At 41.0% G+C, this 9,909-nt stretch overlaps 1 pseudogene; it reads left to right on the top strand.

Annotated features, from left to right (window-relative positions):
- Positions 1-2,832: 2,832 nt before the first annotated feature.
- LOC119324195 lies at positions 2,833-5,237 on the top strand (annotated as a pseudogene).
- Positions 5,238-9,909: the final 4,672 nt, after the last annotated feature.

Below are 9,909 nucleotides of genomic sequence, written 5' to 3'. Positions count from 1 at the left end.
TCAGAATATATACTACTTGATTCGACTTTTTCAACCGAAGCACTTTCATGTTCCGAATCATCCTTCTTTTCATTGATAGTACCAATTGGCAATGCTTCTTTTATCTGAGCCAATTCTTTTTCTATTTGTTTCTGACGGCGAGCGGCAAAATTAGCTTTAAGCTTTTTCTCAATTTCAGCCCACTCCGGATATGATTGCCCCCCAATGCTTTTAGATTCTTTCGGCAATGACACACGGGTGTTGCCGAAATTTTGCAATTGTGTAGGGGGTGTATAATATGATGTAGTACTAGGTGAAGGCATATGCAGTGTTGTAAGACCATACTTTTGCTCGCCAATTTTATCAATTGGCAAAGATTCATCTTCTTGCAAAACTCTAGCTTTTATTGCGGCATAATCAGGAAATAGCCCCTTTTCATGTTGTTCAAGGCAAAGAGCACTAATTCTCTTATTTTGGGCTAAACTCTTCAATGCAGCCACCACTACCTCATCTTCTACAATGTTGGGCATAACCGCTCCTATACAATTTACATTCATTCGGCTATAACCAGGAAGGTGTGAAGCCGAATTATGAGCATCTACAGTTGTGTATGGTGCCGAAGAATTACTAACATGAGGTGTAGCATATGACGGTTGAGAGTAACTGGCCAAATAGCCATTAGTAGCATGGCCAATTCTCTCATTCATCGGCATGGTTGGATTACTATATTGCACATTAGCTGCCGATGAATAAAAGGGTGAAACACTTTCTTGTATGGCATTGGAAATTCTAACTTGGGGTGTTTCAAATTGATTAATCGAACTCATCATGTTGCTCATCGGCATATGAATTTGTGGGGTTGCCGATGCATGGGAGTTGGGATACATATGTTGCATGTTGCTAAATTTATAAGAATTTGAAACATGAAGATTGTTTTGCATCGGCCCTTGCACATAATTAGATGCATGATTGATAAAACTAGGGCTAGCCGATACATTATGCTCAATAGGTGATCCAGCAACAACATATGGATTATTTGCATCTACAAAGGGGAATTGGGTATTCATATTACCTTTGTAGATTGCAGCAACTTGATGACGATCTCTTCGTAACAAGAACGGACTGGAGACCGTTCAAAGCTTCATCCCCAGCGGAGTCGCCAAAAAGTGTGTTGACGCTGGAACGCGTCACACGAACACGTCGATGTGTACCCGCGGCGCCGAGGGAGATGCTCCGCAACTCACACCGCGGGAGACCGACTTCCAGCGCGATACGCAAGACATCAAGCCGGCGCTTTTGGGACCCGAAACCCCACACGCCCGGGAGGGACCCCGTCTGGGCGCGCGGCGGCTATGGGCTGCCCTAGGTCGACCTGATCGCCCCTAGGGCCTCGAGGTTCGCCGCCCTGCAATGAAGAAGAACGAACGAAGAACGAGGAAGAAAAAGAACTAGGGTTAAGAAGAAAAGATAAAAGATAAAAAAGTGGTAGATTGATTGATCAATTGTGTGTTGTTCAATCGGCCATCACCCCTCAGGTATATAAGAGGCGGCTGGACTTCCCGTGCAAGGAAAAGGCTTGGATTCACGTCCAAAACCATAGTCAAATTCGGATTGGTTTTGTCCGAACTTTCCAAAACTGTTCGGTTTAAACTGGCTGCACCTTGCGGGTAACTTTTGAGGTGGTAAACGACCTCGGATGGAAACGAGCCCAAAAGCAATCTTTCGACGAGACGAACAACTTTTATGTTGAACGTTTTTTGATTAGAGTTCATCTTGAGGGTCAAATCGCTCGTGCAACACAGGCTGTTATTCGCGCTACCCATCAGACAGGGTGTCTGGTGGGGCGCGCCACTTTTGGCTCGTGATAGTGCTGTATTCGGATGGCTCTAACTTTTGCATACGAACTCGGATTGGAACGATTCTTATATAAAAATTGATCGTTTCGACAAGACGAAGACAATCCATGTAGATCATTTTTCCGTACGAGGCAGTCTTGGGGGCGTAATGTGCCGAATAGTGTTCTGAATACAAAATCTCAGTATTTCGAACACAATTTCGACCTTCGAGATGAGATCAGATGGCGATGGCCCAAACTTCAAAGATGTTCGTATCGACAATACGAAACTTCAAATTATGATGTTTGGGTGGGGGAGGGGAACAACAGTAGAAGTGTTAGTATCTGTGAAATGCAGGCAAGACATTTTTAGATAATACATCATACTTAAGCTAACAATAACAACAACATATCATCCAAATAAAAATCTACTCCCTCCGTTCCTAAATAACAACAGTAGATGTTTTGAAGTGTAGATTCACTCATTTTGCTCCGTATGTAGTCACTTGTTAAAATCTCTAGAAAGACAATTATTTAGGAACGGAGGGAGTAACGAGGAGACAGTATGATCGGGTTTAGATGGCTCCGACGAAGTTTATTCTGTGCCGTGCATTAATTCCTCTAGATAATTCTTGTACGCTTAATTGTTTCCTCACTTTCAGTCCGGTGATGTACATACGTAGTCAAGTCTACGCATACACGTGCATCACGGTGTGTGACTAACGTGATGGAAAATGAATGAATGAATGAATATGACGGGCAAACCATCAGCTAGGGCAGGCTGGAAGGACCCATCATCACATCGCTCATCCATGAAGGAGGCAGCAGGTTCTATCGCCGTTGGCTGAGAATGGCAGCCGGGACCGGTCTGGATAGAAGTTGGAGCAGTACCTATGGATGGAGGTTGGAACAGCGCATGGCATCAATACCGCTTGACTCCATCCACCGCCCCCACCCCACGTCCTCCTACCTAAGAGGTATGAATGCGCTTGACTATAAAGCTAGAGAGCAAAGCTTAAGAAGTTGGCAGGGTCTCCGGCCGGTTCTCTTGTGCACCAAGTGACTCCTCCGTTGCTCCAATCCTGTCTCCTATTCGTTGGAATTTGTAGAGATCTTTTTGGGTCCTGATCCGAGGGAGGGGGGGATGTCGGACGAGGAACATCAGTTCGAGTCGAGGGCCGACGCGGGTGCGTCGAAGACCTACACGCAGCAGGCCGGCACCATCCGGAGGACACGGGTACATCGTCATCGAGAACCGCCCCTGCAAGGTATATATATACATACAACCCGGCACGATTGGTTCTCGATGTTCTTCTGTGCTTATTATGAGTAGTAGTGCTGGATGTTGCTGTGGTAAATGTTGTATCTGTAGGCCAAGTTAGAGGCACGAATGTATGTGCATCATTTGAATTTTTCAGTTCATGTTGCTGTTTGTGTGTCGTCAGATTAGCAGTATAGGTTGGTTTAGATCTATCGACTCTACTTCCACGGTTAGTTAGAATTATTAAAATTTTCTGATGAAAGAAAAAAAATCCTAGTCCAGTAATGATCCTCCTTGAATTTGAGACCTCTTATTCGTCTATTTTACCTGAATCCGAATCCTATTTGCTTGAATTGTGTAGTCTCCCATTACGGAAAGCGGCAACTGATTTGTAGCAACCACATGCACAAAGGTGTTGAATAAAATATCCGTATCAAGAAAATGGCCATATTCAATATTCAATAAAAGGGTCCATACAATAAAAAAAAAAGTCCATGTCTTTATGCTTCTTATTGGCATGTATTGTTTTATTTTTTGGACAGCACGATTGCAAATCTGTCTAAATTTTTCGTACTTTTTACCGGTTGAGGTACATAGCTGGGGGTAAACTGATTCAGCGTTGTGATTTGAAAACCAGTATCACTGATTTTCAGTGGTGGCTGAAGTACAGAGACCAAATATCTGAAGTCTGGATTGGGTTACTTCTTTTCTTGTATGTTTTATACCTGCCATTTTTTGGTAGTTGCTTTTCACTGCCTCCTAGTTTATCAGTGCATAATCAGTTCACCAATGCTACCAGCGGTGCATTTGTCATGTTGTTGTAGCTCTGTACGCATTCGGGATGTAGTTGACACTTTAAATACCAATGAATTTCTTCAGTCGTTCCAGATTTTAGTACTTCTATATATTTTTAAGATTAAGATCTTCATTCATTCATTCATTCTTACCCTGACGGATTTTTGTTGTTCTTGCTAATAGATTTCTAATGGCATGGATTTGAAACAAATGTGCAGGTTGTTAAGGTTTCAACATCTGAAACTGGAGATTATGGCAGCTGCCACTTTGTTGCCATTGACATCTTCACCAGCGAGAAATTTGAATATAGTGTGTCGTCTTCTGACAACTGTTATGTCAGTACATTTCTTGGAATTTTTCCTATTAAAATGGCTTCTGTTGATACTAAAATATGCATTTTGCTATCTTTACAGGTTCCTCATGTGAATCGCACTGATTACCAGCTCATTGATATAACTGATGATGGATATGTAAGTTGGATTATTTTGTTAATGTCTCCTATATATTCATCATCTTTTTGTTGGATGTGTGTTTACCTTGTGAAGTCAACATTTCTTTCAGGTGAGTCTGCTGACTGAGAATGGTGGCACCAAAGATGACCTCAAGCTCCCAACTGATGATGCCCTTCTTTGCCAGGTTTGTATGAACCATGTAATATATGCACATTTCTTGCTTCTATTTATTTATTTATAGAAGTGCCGACTAACCTGAGATACCTTCTGGACTTCTATTTATTTATAGAAGTGTCGACTAACCTGCAAGCTATTTATTCAGTACACTCGTGCAGTTTGAATTGGTAGCTTACCATATAAGTTGACTGTCAAGTTGTTTTTTCTTGTCAATATAGCTTAGCAATTCCTTGTTTGTTTAATAAATCACCGACTCTATGCGCTAGATTTCGGCGACTTCTGTAGTGGGCGTATCATTGTTAGGTGTTCTGAAACCAGTCCCATGAATAAAAAGCCAATGCAATCACCACAATGGGCTGTTTAAAGCGACTCTTGCTGTTGTGTCTTTATTATTAGGTGTGCTGATCCATTTTCTTCGGTACATCATCAGCTCCGATATTACATTTCCCCATTGGTGCAGATCAAGGATGGCTTTGCCGAAGGGAAGGACCTAGTGGTGTCAGTCATGTCCGCCATGGGAGAAGAGCAGATTTGTGCTCTCAAGGACATCGGCCCGAAGTAAACCGTGCCGTGTTGGCCGTTGATTTGGGGGAAGGGACAAAGGCTTCAACAGTCACAGCCACTAAGTATAGAAACTTCTAATTCAAGTTTTTCTTCATAAGATTGCATCAAAGCATCAACGATATGTTTAGTAAAAGATTTATTTTGACTATAAGGATGAGGAGAATTCAACACGGATTGCAACAAGGAAATACAATCTATTAAGGAACAATTATCATAATTAAAGTCCTTGAGATCCGAAGTAGTGGGTTCGTTGTTATGTAAAGTTTTAATCTCTCCAATCCCACTTTTACCAATTTTAGCATCAAGATCAAAATACTCCAAATCATTGGAATGTTTTTTTACTAAAGTTGACTCATCTCCGGTCCCATCATTATTAAGCTTAATATTGCAAAACAAGGATTTAATAGGAGACACATCAATAACTTTTAGATCTTCATCATTATTATCATGAAAATTAGAAGAACACGCTCTTACAAAGCAATCTTTCTTAGCACGCATTTTAGCGTTCTTTCTTTGCACTCATCAATGGCAATTCTCATGGCTTTGAGAGACTCATTGATATCATGCTTAGGTGGAATAGATCTAAGTTTCAAAGAATGATCATCAAGAGAAATTATATCCACGTTCCTAGGCAATTCATCAACTTTAAGTAATTTTTCTTCAAGCAAAGCATTGAAATTCTTTTGAGAATTCATAAATTCTTTAACACTAATCACCAAATCAGAGGGCATCTTATTAAAATTTCCATAAGAATTGTTGTAGGAATTACCATAATTATTAGAGGAATTACTAGGAAACGGCCTAGGGTTGAAATTTCCTCTATACGCGTTGTTACCAAAATTATTCCTACCAACAAAATTCACATCCATAGATTCATTATTATTCTCAATCAAAGTAGACAAAGGTTAGGATCAATGGCAGCACTTTTAGTAGCAAATAATTTCATAAGTTCATCCATCTTTCCACTCAAAACATTAATTTCTTCTATCGCATGAACCTTTTTACTAGTAGATCTTTCGGTGTGCCATTGAGAATAATTAACCATAATATTATCTAGGAGTTTAGTAGCTTCTCCTAAAGTGATTTCCATAAAAGTGTCTCCCGCGGACGAATCTAAAAGATTTCTAGAAGCAAAATTCAATCCGGCATAAAAAAATTGTATGATCATCCATAAATTCAAACCATGTGTAGGACAATTACATATCATTAATTTCATCCTCTCCCAAGATTGTGCAACATGCTTATGCTCAAGTTGCTTAAAATTCATAATATCATTTCTAAGAGAGATGATTTTAGCGGGAGGAAAATATTTAGAGATAAAAGCATCTTTGCACTTATTCCAAGAATCAATACTATTTTTAGGCAAAGATGAAAACCAAGTTTTAGCACGATCTCTAAGTGCAAATAGAAATAACTTCAATTTAACAATATCATTGTCCATATCTTTCTTCTTTTGCATATCGCACAAATCAACAAAGTTGTTTAGATAAGTAGCGGCATCTTCACTAGGAAGGTCGGAGAATTGATCTTTCATAACAAGATTCAACAAAGCAGCATTGATTTCACAAGATTCAACATCATTAAGAGGAGCAATTGGAGTGCTAAGGAAATCATTATTATTGGTATTGGAAAAGTCATACAATTTAGTATTATCTTGAGCCATCGTGACAAGCAATCCAACACACAAGCACACAAGAGACAAGCGAAAAAGAGGCGAACGGAAAATAGAGGGCGAATAAAACGGCAATGATGAAGTGGGGGAGAGGAAAACGAGAGTCGAATGGCAAATAATGTAATGCGAGGGAGATGAGTTTGTGATAGGTACTTGGTATGTCTTGACTTGAGTGAAGATCTCCCCGGCAACGGCGCCAGAAATCCTTCTTGCTACATCTTGAGCATGTGTTGGTTTTTTCCTTGAAGAGAAAAGGGTGATGCATCAAAGTAGCATAAGTATTTCCCTCAGTTTTTGAGAACCAAGGTATCAATCCAGTAGGAGATTCCTCCCAAGTCCCACGCGCCTACACAAACAAACAAGAACCTCTCAACCAACGCGATAAAGGGGTTGTCAATCCCTTCACGGCCACTTGCGAAAGTGAGATCTGATATAGATAATATGATAAGATAAATATTTTTGGTATTTTTATGATATAGATTGAAAAGTAAAGATTGCAAAATAAAGTAGATCGGAAACTTATATGATAGAGAATAGACCCGGGGGCCATAGGTTTCACTAGTGGCTTCTCTCAAGATAGCATAAGTATTACGGTGGGTGAACAAATTACTGTTGAGCAATTGATAGAAAAGTGCATAGTTATGAGAATATCTAGGCATGATCATGTATATAGGCATCACGTCCACAACAAGTAGATCGAAACGATTCTGCATCTACTACTATTACTCCACAAATCGACCGACTCCTGCCTGCATCTAGAGTATTAAGTTCATAAGAACAGAGTAACGCATTAAGAAAGATGACATGATGTAGAGGGATAAACTCAAGCAATATGATATAAACCCCATCTTTTTATCCTCGATGGCAACAATACAATACGTGCCTTGCTGCCCTTGCTGTCACTGGGAAAGGACACCGCAAGATTGAACCCAAAGCTAAGCACTTCTCCCATTGCAAGAAAGATCAATCTAGTAGGCCAAACCAAACTGATAATTCGAAGAGACTTGCAATGATAACCAATCATACATAAAAGAATTCAGAGGAGATTCAAATACTTCTCATAGATAAACTTGATCATAAACCCACAATTCATCGGATCTCGACAAGCACACCGCAAAAAGAGTAACATTGAATAGATCTCCAAGAAGGTCGAGGAGAACTTTGTATTAAGATTCAAAGAGAGAGAAGAAGCCATCTAGCTAATAACTATGGACCCGAAGGTCTATGGTAAACTACTCACAACTCATCGGAGAGGACTTGGTGGTGATGGAGAGGCCCTCTGTGGTTGATTCCCCCTCCAGTGGAGCACCGGCGAAGGTTCCAAGATGGGATCTCACGGATACAGAAGGTTGCGGCGGTGGAAATAGTTTTTCGTGGTGCTCCTGGATGTTCTCGGAGTACGTAGATATATATAGGAGGAAGAAGTAGGTCGGTGGATCAACGAGGGGGCCACGAGGCAGGGGGCGACCCCTCCCCCTAGGGCGCGCCGGGCACCCTCGTGGCCGCCTCATTTTCTTGTTGACGTCCACTACAAGTTTCCTGGATTCTGTTTGCTCCAAAAAGATCCCTCCCGAAGGTTTCATTCCGTTTGATATTCCTTTTCTGCGAAACACTGAAATAGGAAAAAAAACAACAATTCGGGCTGGGCCTCCGGTTAGTAGGTAGTCACAAAAATAATATAAAAGTGTATAGTAAAGCCCATAAACATCCAAAATAGGTAATATAATAGCATGAAACAATCAAAAATTATAGATACGCTGGAGACGTATCAGAGGCGCACGACGGTCAGCGCCGCCACCGCTGGTGACGTTCAGACGCACGGCGGCCAGCTTCTCCCACGGTACGCGCATTCTAGACTGAGGCCCCGTGCATGTCGGTGTAGCGTTGAATGTTAGCTGATAGACGTTGTTAATCTCACTGTTTGCCGAAGTAGTTTATAGTCAATATGCTCTGCTTAAGAAGCTTCATTGCCCTGTTCTGCACTCAATCTGCTTAGCTAAGATGGCATGCCAAGGCCGATTAGTTGCTAAAATATCCTGCCATATATTTATTGTGACGTAGACTGCCATGGTCTAGTAGCCAATCTTTTAGGTGAAATAGTTCTACACCATTTTATACTCGATCTTTGTTGCTGTGATGGCCTTCGATAGTTTGATGGCTGTGTGCTCGGCCTCATTAACTGCTGAAACAGCCTGCCCTAATTTAGCACTCAAATCTGTTTGCTGAATTAGCTTTACATATATTTCGTTACTTAGATATGCTCATCCAAATATCTTGCCATAGCTTTAGACATCAACCTAGGTATTTTTTTCTGGACTTCATAAAAAAGCATATATGTTTTTCCTGTAATATCTAGCAGAAGAACTAATTTGTATGTCTAACCGATGGACATGACTTGGATAACTTCTACTTGAAGATTCTCCACTCCATATGTCGAGGGGGTTGAAAACTTCATGAACTTTATCAGATCTGAGTACGGTGGTCCGAAATCAGATGTGCTCTGCCTGTGTAGCAGTTGTATGAATTCAGTTACAAGACCCCAGTCAACTATGCAAAATCATCTACACTTGTATGGGATGTCAGCCACATATACTAGGTGGGTTCATCATGGTGAAGCTGTGAACGTCAATGTTATTGACTACGTGGAAGCAGCAGATCACCATCTTGATCTGCCTGATGCTTAGGTGGAAGAGGAGGAGGAGGTGGTGCTGGCGGAGCCAGTGAGTTTGACCAACATTGAAACAATGCTACGAAATGCTTGTGCATTTCATGAACTTTCACCTGCAGAAGAAAAACAGTGGGCCCGCATGTTGGAACAATGCAACGTGGTTGTCACCCCAGGAAATAAGTTGTCAGTATTCTCAGCTATGGTCACCTTTCTTCAGGTGAAGACATCTGAGCGAATGACCAAGAAATCATTCGATGCGATGTTGGCTGCTTTCCGCAAATCTTTCCCAGATGCGTCTGAGCTGCCATACACCTACAGTAAAATGAAGAATTTTCTTCATGCAGTTGGAATTGGATATGATATGATCCATGTTTGTAAGAATAATTGTGTTCTGTTCCGGAAGGATTATGCCAACTTAAGTGAATGCTCGAAATGCAAATCATCAAGATGGAAAGATGGCGATGCTGTGAAGAGGATTCCTCATAATGTTCTGAGACATTTTCCAAT

Source organism: Triticum dicoccoides, chromosome 6B (genome assembly GCF_002162155.2).
Source record: "Triticum dicoccoides isolate Atlit2015 ecotype Zavitan chromosome 6B, WEW_v2.0, whole genome shotgun sequence".
Classification (NCBI taxonomy): Eukaryota; Viridiplantae; Streptophyta; class Magnoliopsida; order Poales; family Poaceae; genus Triticum; species Triticum dicoccoides.
The sequence above is the reverse complement of the archived record's forward strand: the minus strand, read 5'-3'. Positions and strand labels throughout refer to the sequence as shown.